Source organism: Microtus oregoni, unplaced genomic scaffold (genome assembly GCF_018167655.1).
Source record: "Microtus oregoni isolate MIOR12 unplaced genomic scaffold, Mior012 000003F_ref0000135, whole genome shotgun sequence".
Lineage (NCBI taxonomy): Eukaryota > Metazoa > Chordata > Mammalia > Rodentia > Cricetidae > Microtus > Microtus oregoni.
Window position 1 is genome coordinate 55641732 of NW_024543062.1, and position 21544 is coordinate 55663275.

General features: G+C 45.2%; 1 pseudogene; it reads left to right on the forward strand.

Annotated features, from left to right (window-relative positions):
• The first annotated feature begins 18237 nt into the window (after positions 1 to 18237).
• Positions 18238 to 18735, forward strand: LOC121446444 (annotated as a pseudogene).
• The last annotated feature ends 2809 nt before the right edge of the window (positions 18736 to 21544 follow it).

The following is a 21544-nucleotide window of genomic DNA, read 5'->3' on the forward strand; positions in this document are numbered from 1 at the left end:
TGTCTAACTGCACCACTGTAGGGGTTAGAAATAGCAACAGAGACGGTTTATTAAGAAAGAGAAAAATGCGTGGGAACAGGCCAGCGAATGAGAAAGGCATAGGCTAAAAAGCCGTGAGCCAGGAGTCTAGGACCCTCTGCAGGCCATTTCTACAGTCCCCCTCATTTCTCTAGAGCAAGAAGCTCTTCTCGAGGCTCCTCTTGATATGTGCGATCCATCTGGAAATGGTTCCCGGCCTGAAGTGTGAACTTGCTGTTTTGTATCTTAATCTTCATGCTCTTTCCTCCAGTCTCTAATCTCTTGGCTCAGCATTGTTTTTGGAAATGAGCTTTTGATTTTCTCGTGGTATCCTCGACAGCAAAGAAGGATATTTGTTCAAAGAGTGCTTAGTGCCCTTTAAGACAAAAGAGACCCCAGTAGCATCCTTTGCCCCTCCCACTACGTGCTCACAGTGAAAGGGCAGCTGTGTCTGAAGTGGGCAGCAGCTCTCCTGGGACACCAGGCCTGCCGATGCCTTGACCATGACCTTCTCAGCTTCCAGGACTGTGGGGGACTCCTTTGTGTGATTCTGTTCGTTGTGTGTTTTTAATGAGATGCCCAGTTCATCGTCTTTTCTCAGAGCAACCTGAACAGATTAAGATAATAACTTACAAGTAAGAGAAATCACTTTGGGTGAATTATTTTTGATGGCAATGTCCTATCACACTGGAAGTTATTCTTCAAATAATGGTAGAATGGGGCCGGGACCACCTCCTTCTGAAATGATTGTTTCTGTGGTGTGTGTGTGTGTGTGTGTGTGTGTGTGTGCAGGTACATGTGCTGGCCCACAAAGGCCAGAGGTTTCCTTTGGTGTCCTTCCTCAAGAGGCATCTACCTAGATTTTAAAACATTTGTGACTATTTAATTAATTAAGTTCTGAAAAAAGGTTTCTCGCCAGAACCTGAAACTTGTGGATGGGGCTATGCTGGCTGACCAGCAAGCCCCAGGGATCCTCCTGGCTCTGACTCCCCAATGCCAAGATGCCAAACTGCACCACTATGGCGAGCATTTCTGTGGCTTCTGGGGATGGAACTAAGGGAAGCACTGTACCAGCCAAGTCATTTCCTCAGCCCCTGTGAGACTTCTGTGTTCAAGAAATCTCTCAAACCTCATGACTCAACATGAGCCGTTTCCTGTGCAGAGCATGGGCTGTCTCTCTCAGGCAGCTATCCCTCTCTCTACGACACAGACAGCACATAGATCATACCGCAAAGGACATTGATATTAGCCGTGGTCACATGGTTTCATACAGCCTTTCCATTTTGATTAAACAATGACAATTTTCTCAAATAAAGTAACTTCGTCTGCAGAACTACAGTGCCTTGGCTCACTCCTGACCCTCTCAACCCCCATAACAACTGACCACGAGACATGCTTATTGGGTATCTGACATTCTTCAACTCAACACTCACAGTATTTCCCCAGACACCCCACGTGATGGCCTACCGACCTACTGTGGGCCACATATGGCAAGTTTTCAGCTCCCTTTCCCCTTCCCCTGTGAGTCAGTGGTGGCTCTGAGTCTCCTCTAGAGGTCTCCATGGCTAGTATTTCACTGAACAGAGTCTGCACTGCTGCCAGGCCGCTCACCCTTTGCAGTTCCTCTCCACCAACTTTACAGCATACAATATCAATGGCGTCATAATTGCTATGGCTTTGTGTTGGACACCAGCCATTCTTAAGTGAAAGGCTAGGTCCTAGGCTGAGACCCCAGCCCTTCCTGGAAGCATCAGTCTCCTTAGACAAGCTGTTCCATCATTTGAGCTAGTTACTTAGTGCCATGGGGTACTGTGGCACCCAACACAGCCACCAAGGAAGAAGACTGCATGGGTATTAATCTGGGCTGGCACAGGTTCCCTCATGGGCAGCAGCAGAGTAACACATAGGCTTTGAGATCTGAATCCAGCCCTATTCACTTCCTCGCCAAGGGAACCTTCTCAGTCCCTTCATCTCTAGAGACCCGTATGGAACAAGGGCAATGAGATCTTACAAAAGGTTTTGTGAAATTGGAGCTAATATCCAGGAAGTACTCAGAACACCATAAGTGCTACATAATAGTATTATTTAAACACTTTAATGACATCCATTAATGACCCTTAGCTTGGAGATTTTATGTGAGGATTAAAAGAAAAACTATATGTAAAGTACCTGGTCTAACAGACCCTTAGTAATTGGTAGACCATGATGTAGATTTCAAAGGATACAGTTATCTAATGGGGTCATTTAGTATAATTCCCCGTTTGAAGTTAAAATATGTTCTCATATTCCAAAAGAATGTTAGGTCAGACACAGAGGACAATGAAAGGCTATTGAGTGTGACAGGGGTAAGCTAACCCAAGAGAATTTGGCCATGGGTCCACAACACTCCATTGATGTGGGAAGGTCATATGTCTATCTGTTGCTTTCATTGGTTAATTAATAAAGAAACTGCTTGGCCTGATAGGTCAGAACATAGGTGGGTGGAGTAGACAGAATAGAATTCTGGGAAGAAGAGAAGTGAGGTCAGACATCATGGAGCCAGCCGCCAGGTCAGACATGCTGAATCTTTCCAGGTAAGCCACCACCTCGTGGTACTACACAGATTAATAGAAATGGGTTAATCAAGATGTGAGAATTAGCCACTAAGAGGCTAGAGCTAATGGGCCAAGCAGTGTTTAAAAAGAATACAATTTGTGTGTTGTTATTTCCGAGGCAAAGCTAGCCATGAGGGAGCAGGGTGGGACGAAAAGCAGGCCTTCCCTCCACTCATCACTACACTCCATCTCTCCACAAACACAGAATTTTCATCGATCAACCTTGTAGTTAATGACAGTTGTCCCAACCCATCTCTGAATTTCAGTTTCCTCTGAATTGAGAGACATTCCATCTTGGAGGCAGGCTCTTTAATACCAGAAAGGAAACAACTTACAAGTCTCAGAAAGTTCCTGATACAAACAAGAGTCACAAGGTCCCTCCTTTTCCAAGACTTTATAGCAGGAAGGACTCCTGGGGAGAGGAGACTTTATACTAGTTTTGAGATGCCTGTATATGCCCACCCAGAGCTCCAGGGATGCAGCTCTTATGGCATTCTCCCACAGAGTGCTGTGGACTGTCACTGATGCTGCTGTCTGTGAGTCATCCCTGTAATAACTCCTCACTCATACTCCAGTGGATAACCCCAGTAAGCTCACTGGTCCACCAAGTTGCAGTTGGTGGAATCATTTCTTTAGTCTGTTGTTGGTGCCTATCTCGGGGGCGGGTGGTGAATAGAGATGTTTGTTCAATTTACCCAGAAAAAGTCACACAATTAACCATTCCCATTTTGCAGTCTTCTCAGGGCCCTCGGTCCTAGCAGGATAGTGAAGGGTAGCAACAGTGAGAGGGGCAGAGTTGCCTTCTCTTGGGGGAAGAGTGTGCATCAGACAGAACAGGAGAGTGTTACCAAGAATCTCAAGAAGTGCCTCTTGTGACCCGCATATACCCACCAAGGTTTCACACACAAAATGCTGACAAAGAACTCAGAGCCAAAGGCAAAACACATGAGAAACAAGGGAGGAGAGCCCTGGAGATGAATGTTAGAGAGGCCGGAATATGTCTTAAAATTCCAGAGAGCATGTTTCCCCAAACCCTCTTATTATTCATTTCTCTGCCAAAAGGTCCCTAAGAAATGCAATTGATTTGCTATGGGCCATCCTTGAGCCGTAGCAGAAATGAGGACCTTATTTGCCCTTCTTTGCGTGGGTGGAAAATTGACCTTCCAAGGAGGAAACCAGATAGCCTCACTGTGGTGGGGGAGGGAGAGAAGCTGATCTCAGCAGGAGTAGCTAGCACTGTCTCCCAGCCAGAATGAGGCTGGAGGAGAGGTGGACACAGAACCTCAGGATCATTTCCTCCCTTGCTTGAAAGAGTCTAGGAACTTAGCACCAGCCTTTCTTAGGGTGCAGCTCACCCCCTCAGAGGCACACTTTCCCTTTGGAAGTACATGATTTTTCTTAATAGGAGTTTTTAATGATGAGAAGGTACTCACGTATAAAAGGGCGAGTTAAAGTGTGCATGGAATTGTTTCCTAACAGCATGAAAATCTCAAACTTACATAATAAGTAAAAGCATAGAGGAAGAATAAAACCTAGCAAAAGCTACTCAGACTCTGGTAATGGAATGGAGGGGGTTTGTCTTCTGTTTTCCTCCCCCCTCTTCCTCCTCTTTCTTTCCCTTTTTTCTTACTGAAATACATGTTTTTAAGGACACTAAAAGCCCAAGCCATCATTGAAACAAGATGTACCCTCTACTTCCTCTTCCCCAAAGCTGTTTGTTCTACTTTTCAGTGAACAAGCTTTGTTGAGATGCTTCTCAACGATGAGACTCTTGGCTCTCCGGCCTGAATTTCATCCATCCATCTATCCGTCGATCCATCTATCCATCCATCCATCTATCCATCCATCCATCCATTTGTTTATTATGTGTGTGTCTCCTTCTCTGTATGCATGCCATGTGCAGGCAAGTGCCCATAGAGGCCACAAGAGGGAGCCCAGAACGGCATTTGGCGCCTCTGCAAGAACTACAGTGCTCTCCACCACTGAGCCATCTCTCCATCCACCTGAATTTTAGCCATAAACTCACACAGAGAATTTCTTGAATGCCAAACGTTTGCTTCAGGTGACATATTATAAACACTGGCAGGTGTTTTTCACTTTATCACCAGTTGGTATAAAGTGTTCATCCTTTTTAAACACTTGTGTGTGGTTTTTCTTTCAATAAGGGCTTACCATGTAAAGTATTAGAGGTTTCAGCACGTTATCTCCTTCCTGTGACTCCTCCCAGACAGTTTCCTTCTCACTCCAACTTTTATTTCATGCACTCAGAAAGCCCAATTTATGCTTCCCACATACAGGTATAGGGCTATCCACAGAAGCATGATCAGCCTATTGATGGATACATTCTTAAAGAAAACTGACTCTTCCTCTCTCGGCAGCAATCTACCTTCAAAAGCTCCTCATTCAGGGTGTGCCTGGAACACCCTGCACCATGTTAGGATTTCCGTTGACCTTATGCAGGTGGTTGGCAGGCAGCCACAGCTGCTGTGAGTTCCTGAGCACAGCTGGGTTATTTCCTGAGACGCCACTTTGTCCCAGTTCTCTTGAATAGTCTCTCACAGTCTTTCCTCTCCATGATGTTACCTGAGTCTTAGGGGTGAGGTTGTGATAGAGATGTCCATTTAGGGCTGAGTGTTCCACAGATGCTCTCCTCCGCAGACATGAGCTTCTGTGTTAACTGCTGACCACTGCACAAAAGAACTCCGAGGAGACCTGAGAGCTGCAATGGTTTACAGGTGGAGAGAGATGAGTTTATAGGGCAGAGTGATACTCCAGCCCAACCTTTAAAAATGATCTCTGTTTCAATGTAGCTGTGTGGTCTTATTTCTGGACCTCTGTTCTATTCTAGGCATTTATGGATTTTGTGTGTGTGTGTGTGTGTGTGTGTGTGTGTGTGTGTGTGAGAGAGAGAGAGAGAGAGAGAACAATTCTGTTTTTGTTACTGTAACTCTGTAGTATTGTTTAAGACCAGTTATTATGGTAGCTTCATTGCTGCTCTTTTGCTAAATATTGCTTGAGTTACTCATGGTCTTTTGGGCTTCCACGTTTAGTCAAAGATTCTTTTCTCTAGTTCTTGGAAGAATGCCATTGGAATTTTCTGGTAGATTGCATTGAATCCATAGGTTACTGAAAGAAATATGCATTTTCACATCAGATTGTAGTTGATTGTTTTTTCTCTTTACTTTTGGGTGGCCAACCACCCAATTTCCAAATAAATGCAAGGAGTTGTATTCTTTCTTATGAACATCTGGCCTTAGCTTGGCTTGTTTCTAGCCAGATCTTCTTAACTTCAATTATCCCATCTACCTTTTGCCTCTGGGCTTTTATCTTTCTCTATTCTATACACCTCCCTTTCCTTCCTACTCTATGACTTGCTGTATAGCAGGGTGTCTGGCTCCTGATGTCCTCCTCTCCTCCTTTTCTCACTCCTTGAACTTCTCTTCCCAGTTTTCTCCTCCTACTTATTCTCTTTGCCTGTCAGCCCACTTATTCCTCTCTCCTCCCTTGCTATTGGCTGTTCAGCTCTTTAATAGACCAATCAGGTGGCATAGACAGGCAAAAGAACAGTTTCACAGAGTTAAACAAATGCAGCATAAAAGGATGCAACACATCTTTGCATCGTTAAACAAATATTCCACAGCATAAACAAACATAAAACATCTTAAACTCATATTCCCCAGCATCAGATGAGCGGCACCAGTGCTGATCTGTGGAGCTTGCCGGTGACGGCTCTTTAAATAAAGAGATTATCTTTGAAAGTCTGTGTTCGCTATGGGATGATTTCTGGAAGAAAAAGGTGTATTTTTGGACACTCCAAACAAGGATCCTATTTGTTGATCTTGAGCCATCTCAGCTGTTTCTCCAGTTGCTTCTTAATTCTTTATAAGCATATAAAATGTTTGGATACTTAAGACTGACATTAATTTTATATAACATTTACAATAGTGTTATTGTGTGCTATATAACATTTTATAGAACATCTGCTTAGTTGGATAATCAATATGTTACTTTCATCTGTACCCATTTTATAGAGAGATACCCATAATTCTGCTCTCTTAATATTACAGATTTTATAGCTATTTTATTGTATATTACTAATCATAGCTGTGATTTACTTGAGGCCAATTTTTTAGTCAACATACTCCCCTCCTTTTTCCTCCACTCCATACCAGATTTTGCTGCATCTTACTTTCTTGTGTGTGATAGGGTTAATTGACAGAATTTAGAATCAGATGGGAGATGGACCTTTGGGCGTGCCTGTGTGATTGTGTTAACAGAGATGTATGATCCACTCACTATGGGGAGCACCATCCAGTGGCTTGGTCCAGGATGTCCAAGCAGAGAAGGGAGCTGAGCAGCATGCACTCACTCATGGCTCTCTGTCTCCTGACTGTGGATGCAGTGTGACCTGCTGCTCCAAGCTCCTGCTGCATTATCTTTCTTGAGATGATGGGCTGCTCTTTTGAATTGAGAGCCATGATAAACCCCTTCTTTGTTAAATTGTTTTGTTGGGGTATTTTATCACTGTGATGGGAGAGTGACTAAGATATTGTGGAAGGGTGAAATTCCTAGATAATCTAAATTAGAATCCTTGCACTATCCCTGAATGAATCTTGAACAGAGGAATCAAATAGTCAACACTTTCGTGACATTCCCAATATCAGATCAGATTCCTAAGCGAGAACAGAGTCCTAAAACGCATTTCAGCCCTCCGCCTTAGCAGTCCATCCTGTATGCCAGAGGCACAGGCAAGAGGAGGACTGAGTCTCACCTGGGTAGCTCTTTGAGCTGTTAGTCCACACCTCTGCACCTCCCACCTTGCTCTCCATGCTTTTCTTTGATATGTCTGGCTTGACTTCACCTATTCTTTTGAAACAGCTGGTGGGTGTGTGCACACAAGAGAACAAACAGGTAGGTTTGGATAAAACCTTTCACACTGAATCCACCCCCAGATGGGGGCTGTTTTCTGTAAGGTCGCTTTGAGCTTTGCTTCTGACTTACTTCCTCACTGCATTATCTCAACAGAGCTCTGCTTCTGTGAGATGGGGCAGGAAGAATCCTTCACTCATCCCTCTATCAGGTTGGGTCTTAATGTTCCCTGGAAGTATCGATGCCATCATTTAACATGGGATTTTTGTGGCAGCGGGCGAGAGATCTGAAATGTTGGAAGCCCTCTGGAGACTGAATTAAGGAAGGATATTTAGCAGCATGGAAGAGGGCCAAAGCAGGCTCTTCTTTGCCTTAAAGATTGGTTTGCCGCAGGGAGATTTTTATACGCCAGAAACCACATGCTAGGCTGTAATTGAGCATAATTATTGCCCTGCATGCAGCAAAGTGCTGGGCTCGGGCGTCCTACAGGATCCCAGTAAGTTCCTGATCAGGATCTAAAAAGCAGCATCCATAGCAGGGCCAGAAAGGCTTGTATTTCATCTGTCTGGTCAGTAGATGAAGATGTTGCCAGCTGTCCAGTTGGCTGATGTTCTCCTGTGACTCCAGGGCCTCCATCCAGGGTCCAGATGTCATTGCCAGCACACTTCTTCCATAGCCTTGGAATAGTTCCATACGAGAAAGTCAAAATGAACAATGGAAGAATTCATATGAATAATTCAAACAGGACCTGAAATGCTCTTGGAATACAAAATAAGCCATTTGTAATTATCTGGTTATTTCAGCTGAGAGGTTTGGAAAGGAAAAAAAAAGAGGTGAAATTATTTGGGTAATTACCTTCTTTTTATTTCGACATGTGGAATGGTCCCAAGTTCAGTGTGTTGTTCTGAAGCTCCAAGGAATGCAATGCTAGATTCTACCTTTCCTGCTGGTATTATGGGATTAGCTATGGGGATGACATTGCTTAGTCCGAAATGTGATCCTTCAAGTTAGGTCCTTTTTCTAAAGACAGATTAATCATGTTGGAATTCTCCCAATTATTTGCTGTTAGAATATCTTCCCAAAATAAGCATGTCTTGTGTCCCACCTTTGTGAATACAGTCTGGGGAACAAATGTCAATTTAAAAAGAGGTTTAATTATGTATACACATGTATGGTTGTATACAGATATGTTCCTGAGTGCAGTTGCCTGTGGGTGCTGGGTCCCCTGGAGCTTGAGTTGTAAGTGGGTGTGAAGCACCCAGCATGGGTTCTGGGGACTGAACTCAGGTCCTCTAACAGAACAGTACACGCTCTCAACTGTTGATCCATCATTCAATAACATCAAAAGTTAATTTTGCTAATTAAATTCATTCAGATTTCCGGGGTCTTTTCTTAATCACTAAAATCTTTCTCTTCAGGTCGCTATTCTAATAGAAATGAAAACTAGGATTAACATAGAACAGACGCTATCCCCAAGATAGTGAAATCCCAAACAATCAAGGCTCAGTGGCAGACTGTGAAAGTAGTATCTGTCACTTCTGTCATTGCCATGACAAAACACCCAACAACAGCAACTTAATAAAGGAAGGGTTTCTTTTCTATCACAATTTCAGGGTACAGGACATCAAGGTGGAGCAGGTATTGTGGCAGGAATTTAGGGCAGCTGCTCACATTGGGCCTGCAGTCAGAAAGCAGAGAGAGACAACTGTGGATGCTTAGCGAGCTTCCTCATTTTATCTTTTTATTTGATACAGGACCCCAGCTCATGGAATTGTACCACACACTGATTTGGGGGCGGGGGGGGGCTTCCCACTTCAATTAAACTCATGTAGAAATTCATAGTCACATCCAGGGATTTGTCAACTAGGTAGTTCCAAGAACTATCCTTCCAAGAACTATCAATATTAACTATCACAGATCTCTCTCTCTCTCTCTCTCTCTCTCTCTCTCTCTCTCTCTCTCTCTCAACAATGTCCAACCTCCAGTTACTGACAGCCCCTATCATAAGCACGTCATTGAGTTGAAATGTTAGTGGGATTTAGGCCATTCAGACAAGTGAATAAAATCCCAATACCTTCTCCTAGGATAGCAATGTCTACCTGTCATTCTCAGGTCTCTACTTACCACCTGGGACAGAAGATGGAGGGTGGGATGGTTAGATTTAATTGTCAACTTAACCCAGCATAAGATCACCTGGGGAGGTCCTCTCACTGAAGGATTGCCTCGACTAGGTCATCCTGTGGAATTATTTTGATCACCCTCATTGAAGCAGGAGGATCAGCTGCCATAGTTAGCTTCAACTGTCAACTTGAGAGAAACCTTGAGCCATCTGGGAAGAGGGAACCTCAACTGAAGAAAAGAATTCTGCAGCAGATTGGCTTGGGACCATCTTTGTGAGGCATTTTCTTTTTGTTCCTCTGTTTTTTGTTTTTTTTTGTTTGTTTGCTTATTTGTTTTTTTTTTGTTTGTTTTTTTTTTGTTTTTGGCAACAGGGTTTCTCTGTAGCTTTGGAGCCTGTCCTGAAACTTGCTCTCTAGACCAGGCTGGCCTCGAACTCACAGAGAATCCACCTGCCTCTGCCTCCAGACTTCTGGGTTTAGAGGCATGCACCACTGCCTGGCCCCAACATTTTCTTAATTGCTGTGGTGATTTGAATGAGAAAGGCTTCCTTGGTCCCCAGATGGTAGAACTGTTTGGGAAGGATTAGGAGCTATGGCCTTGTGGGAGGACATTATGTCACTGGGAGTGAGTTTTGAGGTTTTAAAGCCCACACTAGTCCCAGTTAGTGCCTTTTCTGCTTTGTGTTTATGGATCAGATGTAAGCTCTTAGCCACTGCTCCAGCATATTGCCAGGCTTCCCTCCAGGGCAGTCCAGGACTTACCCTCTGAAACAGTGAGTCCCCATTAAATGCTTCTTCTTATAAGTTGCCTTAGTCATGATGTTTTATCATGGCAATAGGAAAGTAGCAAAGAAAATTGCCAGTAGATATAGGAAGGCCTGCCCACTGTGGGCAACGTCATCCCTATGCAGGTTGTCCTAGACTGTAGATGGCAGCAAATGACGGGCTCTTAACATACAAGATGGAATAAGCTCTCCCTCCACCCAGATTTGCTGAGTGTTTTACAACAGCAGTAGAAAGCAAACTAGAATGCCTGCCTACTGTGGAAGGATATCCTGGTTTGTATAGGAATGAGGAGAGCTGAGTACTAGCAAGGTAAGCTTGAATTAATTCATAGCTTTCTGCTCTTGAATGTGGATGTGATGTAACCAACTGTTTCAAATTCCTGCTGCCTTGACAACCCCACAGTGATGGACTGTAACCTGGAATTGTGAGACAAAATAATCCCTTTCTCCCTTAAGTTGATTCTGCCTGAGTATTTTATTGCCTCTTGCGGCAATAAGGTTAAGACAGGGAGGACCGCCTCCTTGCAGAGATGCCAGCTATGTCTGCTATGCTATGGGTTCTGTAGGCTTCTATATCATCATTTTCCAGCAAAAACATATTCAGAGATCCAACTTTGAGTTTGAGATACTGGTATGATAGAAGGGTGGAGAATGAGGGTGGGGTAGGAGATTATAAATATCCTAACTGAGGAGCTATTGGTGATTAGTTGCTAGCAGAGGAGGGAGGGCTAGTTTCCTTCAGAGATGGGGCCACTGAAAAGTTACCCATGTTCCAATACCCGTGCACATACGGGTGCACTGAGTGGACTCAGTCACTTAAAAAAGGAACCACTGGAAGTCTGGAGGGGAAAGTGGTGGTGAGGACTAAGGCAGGAATCAGTGGAAGGGAAAGGGACGGATTTCATCACAATCCAGCTCACACACGTGTGACACTCTCCACACATACAAACAGACACACAGAGATTGCACCCCCTTCCCCGAAGGCTGACACGTACCAGAGCATGCTCAGAAAGGTCCTGCAAGTGCTCTGATGTGCAAAGCACGAGGCCATTGAGCCTTTGTCCTTTCTCCAGCTTGGGCCCTGTCCAAGGGTATTTTTCTCCCAATACCCTGCCTCTACTTCTGATCCTCTCTGTGTGACTCTGTCCAATTCTTTGTCATACCCTGACATCTGCCTAGAATTCTGGAAACCCTTCCCAGGGACCTCCCTGATGTGAGAGCTCCTTTTGTCTTGGTTAATGAATAAAGAAACTGGCTTGGCCTATAGCAAGGTAGAAGGAAGGTGGAGTTGGAGAGAGGTCATGCAGCTACCACTGCCAGAAACAGATGCTGGGAACTTGACTGGTAAGCCACAGCCACGTGGCAATACACAGATTACTAGAAATGGGTTAAATTGATATATAAGCATTATCCAGTAAGAAGCTAGAGCTAGTGGGCCAAGCAGTGATATAAATAATATGGTTCCTGTGTGATTATTTCAGTTCTGGGTAGACAGGACAAGCAAGCAGCCCCCTCTAATACCTCCCCTCATTACGGCATATACTTTGCATATCTCTGTGCCCCACATCTGTGAGTGTGTGTGCTGGGAATTCTTCATTCCAGCATGTACTTGATAGTTTATATTACCCACAGCAACTTGAAATAAAAATGAAATTTATGCCCTGGCAATGCTGAAGCATGCATAGGCAGCCCGTATATGGTGGTTCTGTTGAACTTGTCCATATTGTGTTTCATGGTCTAAGTTGATGAGGACGACCGACCAGGTCTCTTCCTCAAGAGGGCACCAGATCTCATTACAGATGGTTTTGAGCCATCCTGTGGTTGCTGAGAATTGAGCTCAGGACCTTTGGGAAAGCAGGCCCAGCCATCTCTCCAGGCCTCATAGCAACTTAATCATATAGAAATTTTGAAGGAGGAAATCTAGCGAGTCCAAGCTTCCTTCAGGTTCTGAGTTCTGTGCCTTCCGTATAAATGACTTCCCCAAACTGAAATAATGAAATGGGAGGGAGATAAAAATTATTTGAAGGTTGAGGTAACTCAGGAGTTAAATGTTTGCTTGGCAGGCATGAGGACTTGAGTTAAGTGCCCAGCATCTGCACACAAGAACAAAACCAAACCAAACCAAACCAAACAAAAAAACCAGATAAGCTGAAATGTACTTGTGATCCCAGCACTGGGGAAGTGAAGATGTGAGGATCCCTGGGGCTCACTGGCCAGCCAACCTAGCTATTCAGTGAGCTCCAGGTCACTGAGAGACTTTGTCACAAAAATCAAGGTGGATGGTTCTGAGGAATGACATCTTTGGTTTCCACATGTACACACACACACACACACACACACACACACACACACATGCACACAGACCTCAAGTGTGAATTTTATATTTTTTAAAGATTTGTTTTATTATTTTTAATTATGTGTATGTGGGTGGCAGGGGGCACATATGTCTGTGACTATATGGGGTCCTCAGGATTTGGAGTTATAGGCAGTTGTGAGCTTCCCAATATGAATGCTGGGGACTGAAATTGGGTCCTCTGCAAAAGCAGTAAGTGCTCTTTACTGCCAAGGCATTTCTCTATCCTAGGCATTCAGAAATTTGGGGCATACATTTTACCTATGAGCTGTCTCTCTTTCCCTGTGGGTGAATTTTCTATTCATATATGGCCATCAATTTTGCAAATTGAAACAACACTCATTTATTATTTAAGTTTTCCTGAATCAGGTGTCCTGATACAGTTCAGCAGAGGCTCTGCTCAGTGTATCTCACAGTTTCAATTCATGTGTATGTTATCTGGGACTCAGATCTGAGATCTTATTCCAAGCTCTATGGCAGAGTTAGCTTCCTCCTACCTGTGGAAATTAGAGTGGGTTGTCTCATCAAGACCAGGAGAGCATCATTGAACATCAGGTCATCTTCTAAGGTTCACATGATTAGTTTAGGCCCACCCAGAATAATTTACCTTTTGAATAACTCAGCATCATTGATTAGGGTCTATAATTTCATCAGTAAGAATCTTGCTTTTGTCCCTTAACAGAATGTCAAGGCAGTGGGATCCAGCATATCCACAGTTCCTGCCCACATTCTAGGGGAGCAGACATGATTTACATATTGTTGTTAGCCATTTCTTCTTCATGGAAACATTTTGTCCTAGAGGGGGGAGTAGACTTATGAGACTTAGGAAGTAAGCAACTACAAGTCTCAAGAAGTTCCTGAAACTAAGAAGACACATAGGACCCCCCTCAAGATTATGGAAGCAGTTAAGACTTACTAGAAAGAAGACAAAGCTGTTTGGGGGAGATTGTCTGACCTGTAGAGCTAATTGCTCTACAGGAATGTGGCTTTCTTAACTTATCTCTGTTCCTGTGAGTAACCCCTGAGCTGCACTCTCATGAGTAATCCCACTAAATGAGTTAGTCAGCCATATGTGGTTGTTCTGATGCAAATGGAACCCCATAGTCTGTAAGTTTAAGTACTTGGTCCCCACCCCCACCTCACTGGTAGAAATGTTTAGGAAGGATTGAGAGGCGTTGCCTTATTGGGCATGGGCTTTGAGATTTCAAAAGGTTGGGTCGTTTCCAGTGAGGGTTTTTTTTTTTAATGCCTCCTGCCCTAATTCAGATGTAAGCTCTTAGATGTTCTTGCTGCCATTCCTTTGTTCCACCATCATGTTTCCTAACCCTTCGCAACCACAAACCCAATGAAAGACGTTTTATGTGTTGCCTGTTTTGTCACAGCAGTAGAAAAGAAACAGGCATGAAGTTTAGTCTGTGTTGGTTTGTCATTGGTTCTCTACCTGTGGTAAGTAGACATGTGTGTCATGTGTGTGTGTGTGTGGTGAGTAGACATGTGTGTCATGTGTGTGTGTGTGTGGTGAGTAGACATGTGTGTCGTGTGTGTGGTGAGTAGACATGTGTGTCATGTGTGTGTGTGGTGAGTAGACATGTGTGTCGTGTGTGTGTGGTGAGTAGACATGTGTGTCATGTGTGTCCTGTGTGTGTGTGTGGTGAGTAGACATGTGTGTCATGTGTGTGTGGTGAGTAGACATGTGTGTCCTGTGTGTGTGTGTGGTGAGTAGACATGTGTGTCATGTGTGTGTCTGTGGTGAGTAGACATGTGTGTCATGTGTGTGTGTGGTGAGTAGACATGTGTGTCATGTGTGTGGTGAGTAGACATGTGTGTCATGTGTGTGTGTGGTGAGTAGACATGTGTGTCATGTGTGTCGTGTGTGTGTGGTGAGTAGACATGTGTGTCATGTGTGTGTGGTGAGTAGACATGTGTGTCATGTGTGTGTGTGTGGCGAGTAGACATGTGTGTCATGTGTGTCCTGTGTGTGTGTGTGGTGAGTAGACATGTGTGTCATGTGTGTGTCTGTGGTGAGTAGACATGTGTGTCATGTGTGTGTGTGGTGAGTAGACATGTGTGTCCTGTGTGTGTGTGTGTGTGGTGAGTAGACATGTGTGTCCTGTGTGTGTGTGTGGTGAGTAGACATGTGTGTCATGTGTGTCGTGTGTGTGTGTGGTGAGTAGACATGTGTATCGTGTGTGTGTGGTGAGTAGACATGTGTGTCCTGTGTGTGTGTGTGGTGAGTAGACATGTGTGTCATGTTTGTCCTGTGTGTGTGTGTGGTGAGTAGACATGTGTGTCCTGTGTGTGTGGTGAGTAGACATGTGTGTCATGTGTGTGTGTGGTGAGTAGACATGTGTGTCCTGTGTGTGTGTGTGGTGAGTAGACATGTGTGTCCTGTGAGTGTGTGGTGAGTAGACATGTGTGTCCTGTGTGTGTGTGGTGAGTAGACATGTGTGTCATGTGTGTCTGTGACATGTGTGCCGTGTGCGTATCTCTGATGAGTAGAGATGTGTGTCACACGTGTGTGTGTGGTGAGTAGACATGTGTGTCATGTGTGTGTGTGGTGAGTAGACATGTGTGTCATGTGTGTGTGGTGAGTAGACATGTGTGTCATGTGTGTGTGTGGTGAGTAGACATGTGTGTCATGTGTGTCGTGTGTGTGTGGTGAGTAGACATGTGTGTCATGTGTGTGTGTGGTGAGTAGACATGTGTGTCCTGTGTGTGTGGTGAGTAGACATGTGTGTCATGTGTGTCCTGTGTGTGTGGTGAGTAGACATGTGTGTCCTGTGTGTGTGGTGAGTAGACATGTGTGTCATGTGTGTGTGTGGTGAGTAGACATGTGTGTCATGTGTGTGTGTGTGGTGAGTAGACATGTGTGTCTTGTGTGTGTGTGGTGAGTAGACATGTGTGTCATGTGTGTCGTGTGTGTGTGTGGTGAGTAGACATGTGTGTCATGTGTGTGTGTGGTGAGTAGACATGTGTGTCCTGTGTGTGTGTGTGGTGAGTAGACATGTGTGTCATGTGTGTCCTGTGTGTGTGTGTGGTGAGTAGACATGTGTGTCCTGTGTGTGTGGTGAGTAGACATGTGTGTCATGTGTGTGTGTGGTGAGTAGACATGTGTGTCCTGTGTGTGTGTGTGGTGAGTAGACATGTGTGTCCTGTGTGTGTGTGGTGAGTAGACATGTGTGTCCTGTGTGTGTGTGGTGAGTAGACATGTGTGTCATGTGTGTCTGTGACATGTGTGCCGTGTGCGTATCTCTGATGAGTAGAGATGTGTGTCACACATGTGTCTGTGGTGAGTAGACATGTGTGTCATGCATTTGCCTATGACATCTGTGTCATGTGTGTGTCTCTGGTTAGTAGAGATGGGTGTCACGTGGGTGTCTGTGACATGTGTGTCATGTGTGTCTGGTGAATAGATATGCATGTCGTGTATGTGCCTGTGGTGAGTAAACATGCATGTCATGTGTGTCTGTGATGTGTGTGTCATGTTTTCCCAGGTAAAATCTTACATAGCAAGCATCAGGATGGGGCAGGGCCCAGGGATCATTTCAGGGCTCTACCAGTGTTAAAAACTGCCATGCATTCATCTTAAAAAGAACTGTTTTCAACCAACTAGTTTTGAAAAATATTTATAATTTAAATAAATGATACATAGAATTGAGTTAGCTTAAAAATTTCTATTACAAAATGATAAAATTTCCCTGAAAGTTTGTTCAAGAATTTCTATTAAGACTTGAAGAAAATTTCCTGGAAGAAAATCCCCTCGTATTCTACAAAATCTCACACTAAAAATAACTACGTTATGGGGAAATTAAAGTTAAGAGAAGACCACTCAGAATGTGAGCTCCGTTATTACCAGAACATGGAAAAGACAGTGAAAGTCCTAATAAAGCTACTGGCAGACTTTAAAAGACAGTTTCAATGCCTCATAAATAAAGATATATTACAGAAAACACTGGGCCCTACCTGACAAAGTCGGGAGTGAGTGTAACTGAATGGCTGGGGAGGGCGAGAAGACAGAGACAGGCACAGCTGGTAGAGGAAGCTGTACGTGTGCCACCAGACACAGCCAAGAGGAAATTTGAGGTGCACCAGAATTACAAGTTTTTTAAATTCCTTTGTAGACTATACTCCCTTCTTTTTCAGTGAGTGTCAGCTGTTGTCACTTGTTTGCAAAAAGTTTAACATGTGGCTGGAGGGATGGCTCAGTAGTTAAGAATGCCACCCCACAGATGCACACAGGTGTGCACACAAAATAGTAATATCACTTTTACAAAAAACTTAGTTTTGCATATGAATCTGGCTTCCACAGAACTGATCCCTTTCTGTTTTGCCAGTGCGTGCGGGCTCCCTCCCTCCCTCCCTCCCTCCCTCCCTCCCTTCCTCCCTCCCTCTTCCCTCCCTCTCACCCTCTCTTACTCTGAGGCTCTGTTCTCACTTGCTCCTGGCTCTAATCAGGTAGTCCCTTGGCCTCCTGCACCTTATCACACAATCTCACCACTCTGCATTCAGACACTCTGCACTTTTCAGACTGTTCTGTGAAAGTCATATATTTTCATTAAGACTTGATAATAAACCCCAGCGCTGAAAAAGTTTCTTTCCAAGTGCATGATTGATGGCCCCGTGATAGAGAGCTAAGTGGCTCTCGTGCTCGTTCAGGGCAGCGGCTGCTTGGGGCCACAGCGGGGCCTCTTGGCAGTGCTCCTCTGCACAGTGGCTCTGCTGGGTACAGACCCAGAGCCATCTGGACACAGCTTCCCCCTGCAGGCACCCGGGAGGACTGGCAGCCTGCCTGCTCAGCAGCTCCTCTCTCCCACTTTACCTGTTCCTCTGGGGAAGGATGTTCAGACAGGAGTGTAGTGTAGGTTAGAGGGAGAGAACTGTAAAATCCTGGCTTCTTTTCCACCTTGTTTACTTATTCTATTGTCACTGTATATAACATGTTCATGTACATGTATGTGCAAGTGTGTGTAAAAGCATGTGACATGCATGCATGTGTAGGTGTGAAGACAACCTCAGATGAGCTCTCACCTTCCATGTTGTTGGAGACAGGGTCTCCTGGTCACCAGGTTAGTTGGCCCACGAGATCCCGGGGATTCTCCTGTCCTTACCGTTACACTTCCCGCAAGAGTACAGGTGTTATAGACACATTCTTACCATGTCTGGGTTCTGGGGATCCGAGTTCAGGCTCTCATTCTTGCTTGGCAAGTGCTTTACCCACTGAGCCATCTTCCCATCTCCCCTTATTTATTCTTGTGCTCTCTTTGAACTCAGCTCAAACTCAGATCCTTGCAGGTGGGTTGGAGGAACTTGCCTGGAGTCTGTTGTAGAAGCTGAAACTGGAGAGAAGCAGCAAGCAGTCAGAGGGGCCAGAACACCACCACCTCCGTCGGGGGTCTCTGGGATGGATGGCTGCTGGCTGTCTCAGGAGTCCTGAACCTTGGAAGCTTGTGCTCTTAAGAATTTCAGCTCTATGGTCTTGGTGAGTGAGCTCTGCCGGGTGGAGGATCGCTCGGAGCGGGGAGCCCCGCTGCTTAGCGCTTTGTGCTCCCAATGCTAATCCTCTCTTCTGCTCTCTCTGTGTGCTAGGTTGGGGGCCGTCCCGCACCTAAGGCAGGAAGATGGTGGCAGCAAAGAAGACGAAAAAGTCTCTGGAGTCATCAACTCTCGGCTCCAGCTTGTTATGAAAAGTGGGAAGAATGTGCTGGGATACAAACAGACTCTGAAGATGATCAGACAGGGCAAAGCGAAATTGGTGATCCTCGCCAACAACTGCCCCGCCTTGAGGAAATCTGAAATAGAATACTATGCCATGTTGGCTAAAACTGGTGTCCATCACTACAGTGGCAATAACATTGAGTTGGGCACAGCGTGTGGAAAATACTACAGAGTATGCACACTGGCCATCATTGACCCAGGTGATTCTGACATTATTAGAAGCATGCCAGAACAGACTGGTGAAAAGTAAAAAGTTTTCCTTTAATAAAACTTTACCAGAGTTCCTTTAAAAAAAAAAAAAAAAGAATTTCAGCTCTAGCTGATTCCCTTCAGAATTAATTACCTGAGGGCTTGGGATGCACCTCTGTTGTAGAGTACTTGCCTAGAATGCACGAAACTCTGAGTTCGAGCCCCAACACCACACAAACCAGGCCTGGTGACACATGCCTCTACTGTCAGCTCTTAGGAGGTAGAGGTAGAGGTAGGTGAATTAGACATTCAAGCTACATTTTGATCTTAAGACCAGCTATGCTAGGTGACCCTTTTCTCAGAAAAAAAAAAAAAAGTTACATCAAGCTAGCGTAAACTCAGGCAGCCTGGTTAACACTGAAGTTCCTAGCCTCCTGCTTCTGCTTTGGGGTGCTGGGATGACAGGTGTTGTGACTGTGGTGCCCACTGTGGGGTGACAGGGATCCAGCCGGAGGCTTCATGTGAGCTAGGAACGCACTTCCAGCAGGGCTAGGTCCCAAACACAGCATCTCTTTCTGTGGACAACCCCAGCAGGTAACAGGTAGGAGATGGTAGTTAAAACTGCAGAGCCTCTGATGGTCTGACTGCCGCCTGGATGCTGTCTGTCTGTCTGTCTGTCTTTGAGCGTGATGCCTCACCTAAGTTCCCTCAGCATAAAATACAGTTGGCCTGTGAGGGCAGATGACGGTCCGCACGGAAAGTGCGAGGGTCCTCCAGTGCCGTGACACCCTCACAGCGTGTTTCCTGTTACTAACTGACCTTCCTTCTGTGCCTTCCCCCAGTTATGACTGTGCAGTTTCTGATAAAAGGGTCCCATTTTCCTTTTCTTTCAGTTAGGTCTCCCAGCTGCAAAAATGATGACCTTCAGGCGACCTTGGTGACATTATGAAGCCCAGTGCCATCTCAGGAGCACACAAGCCTCCCAGATGCCACTACAGTCCAGATGAGCATACGTTTGCACCCAGTCTCCCCCATCACCCCAGTCTCATTCAAGCCAACCAGCAGCCCAGTGAGAGCAGGCGCGTTTATTATTATCTCACCTCGTTTTGATCCAAAGAAAGCAGTGCTTTCTCCAACAGTGACATCAAACTCTGGAATGACGTCACTCACTGACCACTGCTAGAACAGTGAAGTTTTTCTTTATTTTAAAATTTTTAAATTAAATTCATCGTCATTATTTTGTGTGTGTGTATGTATGAATGTGTGTACAGGTGTGTGCATGCCATGGCACCTGTGTAGAGGTCAGAGGACAATCCCAGGAGTCTTTCCTCTTCTTCCAGCTCGTCTTCGAGGTTGGGCCACTCCTACTGTGCCTGCATGCTGTGTGCTCTATGCTGGCCCATGAGCACCTCGCTAAGGCTCCTGTCTCACTGTGGGAGTGCTGGGATCACAGATGTGCACCACCATATCTGGTGCTTTTATATGGGTTCTGTGTATAGAACTAAAGTCTTTAGGCTTCCATGGCAGGTGCTGAGTCATCTTGTCATCATGAAGTTTTCTTATTCGTTGGAAAGGAACAGTGTGTAATTGTCTATCGGAGGAGAACACAGATTGGCGCTCTATGGAGAGGGTTGTGCAGGCCACTGTCCCCAAAAAGAAATGCAGGCTGTCATAGATGATTCCAAAGTGTTTAGTGGGGATAAAGAGGAAAAAGGGAGAAGAGGCTTCTGAATGAATTGGCCCCCAGATGCTTTCTCAGAATTCCTAAGGTAATAGTGCTGGCCCGAGTCTGCACCATCAGTGCGATTACTCCAACTCCATGGAAATATGAGTTTCCTTAGGGTGAATTTAAAAAAAAAAGATTTATTTTGTTTTTAATTATGTGTGTGGGTGTGTGCACACACATACAGGTGCCTGCACATGCCTGAAGATGGTGTCAGATCCCCTCGAAGCTGGAGTTACAGGCAGTTATGAGCCATCTGACATGAAGACACATATACAGATAGCCATGGCTGTTGGACATGTCAGTCTGTCATGTTTCCAGAGACACCATGATTTCCTGGCTTTGCCTGCTCCCTGACATGGGATTCCCCTCTGGATGCTGTATGTTTTATTACCATTGGTTAGCAAAGAAGCTGCTTCGGCTTATGGCAGGGCAGAATATAGCCAGGCTGGAAGAGATATATATAGAGAGTAGGTGGAGTCGGGGGGGGGGGACGACATCATGTAACTGCCAAAGGAGACAGGTGCTGGAACCCTTACCGGTAGGCCACAGCCTTGTGGTGATACACAGATTGATAAAAATGTGTTAATTTAAGATGTAAGGGGTAGTTAGGAATACGCCCAAGCTATTGACCAAGCAGTGTTGTAATTAATATAGTTGCTGTGTGATTATTCCAGTCTGGGCGGCCAGGAACGAAAGAGCAGTCCCTTCCTACAGCACCCAACCAACACTAAGTATGAGCGGGGCCTCAGAGGAGCCATTCCTGCCCCCAAGCAGGCTCATCTCGGGACCACCTTTGTTCTGGGACTTGGCAGCTCTCTGGCTCAGGCGGTCTAAGAGCTACACTGCAGGGTGATTGATCCTCCTTGCCTGCTGTCCTCCCTAGCCTTCCTTCTTCACAGCTGTTACCCCTGGAGTGACACCCAGCCACACTTGTTTCTTTTCGATTGTTAACACCATTTTCTCCATGGAAACTCCTATTGGCAGACTCGGGTCTACCAAAGCCGCACCAGGGGAGACTGAAGGCAGCTGTGGGCTACAGTCTCCAGTTTGGGAGTTTTCTTTCTTTTCTTTTTCTTCTTCTTCCCCCTCCCCTTTATCCTCTTCTTCCTTCTTCTCTCTCATCCTCACTTCTTCTTTTCCCTCCCTCCCTCCCTCCCTTCCTTCCTTCCTTCCTT